Here is a 3,380-nt window from a genome sequence, read left to right on the forward strand (position 1 = left end):
TGTAAATGAAGTTAAATTATGGTTGATTTGAGAACCTTCTATATCAATTCAGAGGTATGAATTATCATTTTCAAGAATGCTAGTGAATGAGACCCGACGAGAGTTGGCAGGCGCCCCGCCAAACCCTCTGATTCGCCTTAAGGGGCGATGGAGTCATCACAACCAACGCTACTCAAGGAGGGGTCCTCGTAATTTCTTTCATAGGCATGGGAAGCAAGAGAGAGAAAAGGGGAGGAAGGGGGCATAACAAGGATAAAGAGGGGTTGGATTTGTTTCCAGATTCTAGCGTACACAAGATCAACAGTTCTATCTTACAGACCAAAATGCATTCACTTTATTAACATGATTCGGGTAACAGAACAAAGTTACATGCTTAAACTTTGACAAAAACCAGAAGGCATCATTTCCAAAAAGTGGACTGCTATCCTGAGTTGCTTGGAGGTTTTTCTTTTGGATGCTTAGAGCCATAATGATCATTAAGCTGATTTTCATTTGCTAGCTGCACCTGGAAACCAGTGAATCTCCAAATAAGTATACTATGTTTCAGGAAATAACTGCAGAATAAGTGACTTCATTCCATGAAAGCAAACCAAATTATACAAGCAATGACAAAATCTACTTGTTCATTCCCAACAGGTCTAGCACAAGTTACAAAATTCCGGTATGAGGTATGATGAGGATGAGAAATTGGCAATTGGCACACCTTTTGTTAATGTATGATGCGTGTGTGTGTGTAGAAGGATAAGAAAAAGAAACAGGAGATAAATATCTTGAGAACAGCAGAAGCTGAACTAGTTCCAAACATTCTGGCAAAGTTATACTGCTCTTTTAACTTCTTTGATTTTTTTCTCTTTCACTTCTTTTGGGTGAAATAACAAGATGGGAAGGAGTTATGGACAATTACTCTATTACCCTAAACCTACTACTCTATGTGCTACTTCTATTACATAGGTTTTCGCTATTTGCCACCAACTAATTGTTTCTAAACTGGCTGTTCTCAATCTTCTATGGCATAAATATTCTAATCTATTTCTGCTGAAAATAGAAGAGTTGGTTCTTGTGTTCTCTCTATGTAAGCCGGGGGCTACAAGCACAATCAGCAAACCACCTATGTATGCTTTATAGAACCCAATTCTTTCAGAAACTTGTCTAACCCCAAATTGCTACTGGAAAAATCTTTGTTCTCTCAGCTCACAATATGGTCAACAGCAGCAGAAAATCAGGCATCAAAGCACCTGATCACTCAAAAGCTAACTGTAAGATGTTTCTAAATCTCAAATGATTGCTCAATGCCAAAACTTCGCTCAGTCAAAAGTTTATCAAATGAGAAATACAATGTCGAAAAATTAAATTCGCAACCCGAACCGCAGTAAAACTCTCACAAAGTATTTATAGTATATCTAAATTCTTAAAAATCACATTTCATCGCAACCATCTTAAATGGTAACTCGACATAAGATTCCAAACTCCACACAAAAGGCATAATCAACCACAAGGGACTAATACATTCAACCAAAAGTAGTAAATTGTTTAAACAGTATGGTCACAAGAACAGGAACATGAGTAATTGAATGGAAGAAACAACCTCAATTTACAATTCACATAAGTGTAAGAACAATAAACGATAAGTCTTATGCTCTCAAACACCAAATGTGGCTAGCAATGGAAAGAAAATGAAGTCCCAAGCAATGAAAATGTATTTGGTTTTGACAAACATAACTAAGGAGTGATGCTTCAATCTAAAAAATATTTACCTTTCAAGTACATGAATTTTCAAGTATAACATAATACTATTGGATTTTAAACCTCAATCTAGAAGAACATATAGAATTTCCATTTTCCTTTCCCTTCACAAAAGCCAAAATCTTTATATATTCAATGTGAACAAGAACTATTCCAGAGTTTCCTTATCCGCATTACTGACACCAAAAAATTCAAAGACTTATTATAAAGGATTTTGATGCTGAAGCATACTTGATCTAGGATTTTTGACAAAAAAAGAAGCTTTTTCCAGAGGTTGTACTAAGAAACCAAGGCTCATTTTCTTGTGCCTTGAATCCATTAAAAGCGCAATAAACGATGTCCAAACAACAAGTACGGTGCCCTTGCAAACACCATCAGATATTACTTGAGGAATTCCAGCCACATATGCAACTTTTTCAAATGGATGAAAGGAGCATGCCTGTAAATACACGAAAGCTTCTGCCAGCAGCACCAACTTAATTACCAAGTACTATGCAGGGTTGTTACACATTAGAAGAAAAAAGCTAGTTCTAAAGAAAATTAACTGGTGGAGACCTATAAATAATTGAAACATGAACTAAGCCTTAATTAGTTACCACTCAAACTGAGGAAATAAGCTTCAAATGAATGTCTATGCTTCAAAAACTTGACTAAAGGATGCAAAGCACATTTTTAAAAAATCCCTTCAACTTGTTCAATGAAGGCAACCTTATTTCAAAAAAAATGTAAATAATCAAATTGATCTAACATAAATACTTTTTTTAAATAAAAAGTCAAACATGATCCTCTACTTTTTGTCTCTCTTTGAACTCTTCCTATATATCATTTCTACACAAAGGTCAGGTTTCTCCATGATTCTCATTCAAAAACAACCAATAAAGAAATAAACCCATTTGCAACCAATTCAACGCACAAAGTACATGATATATCCAAAAACAGAAAATCAAAGTTTCCAAACAAATCACTAGGTACTTCACTACGGTATAAAATCAACCTAAAGAAAATCGAAAAGCCCAAATGACCAATCAGCCAAAAATGATTCGGGAGATCAACTAATCAGTTATTGTACTAAGAATCTAAAGCAATCTAAATAGATAAATGATCACCATCAAGAAAAATAAAGATAAAAGAGGATGGAGTAAAAGAATTACTTTACAGATGGGGCAGACGACTTTGAGGGCAACAGCACGGGCCTCGAGCTGAGACCCTTTTGGCTTCTGATTCCTCTCTGCTTTCCTTTTCTGTGCTTCAATCTTTTGTTTTCCCCTTGTCATCTTCGTTTCCTCTTCAGTGTGTGCGTGTGTGGGAAAGAGAGAGAGAGAGAGAGAGAGATTTTCTGAGAGCAACTTTCGCATGCGTGTGTGGCTGGGCTAGGATGTTAACTTGGTAAGTGACACAGTGGTAGGAAAATAAATTAAACAAATATGCAAGTGGACCCAAAAAAGAGTTAATACCACTTTGTCCCCCCAAACTTTGAACGATTACCCACTTCAATCCTTAAACTTCAAAATGGGACACTTAAGTTCCTAAACTTATAAATACCTCCCACTTAAGGAAAATTGTTAACAAATCCTGAATGCCATTGGTGATCAAAGTGTCCCATTTTATAAGGATTTAGGGATTTAAGTGTCCCATTT

The 3,380-nt window shown here is 35.9% G+C and overlaps 1 long non-coding RNA gene across 1 annotated transcript; it reads right to left on the reverse strand.

Moving 5' to 3' along the window:
- Positions 1-244: 244 nt before the first annotated feature.
- On the reverse strand, positions 245-3,086 carry LOC113706418 (uncharacterized). The gene is made up of 2 exons (XR_003452011.2): positions 2,895-3,086; positions 245-505 (listed from the first exon to the last, which is right to left on the reverse strand). It is a non-coding gene; the product is annotated as an uncharacterized lncRNA (long non-coding RNA).
- Positions 3,087-3,380: the final 294 nt, after the last annotated feature.

Source organism: Coffea arabica, chromosome 8c (genome assembly GCF_036785885.1).
Source record: "Coffea arabica cultivar ET-39 chromosome 8c, Coffea Arabica ET-39 HiFi, whole genome shotgun sequence".
Classification (NCBI taxonomy): Eukaryota; Viridiplantae; Streptophyta; class Magnoliopsida; order Gentianales; family Rubiaceae; genus Coffea; species Coffea arabica.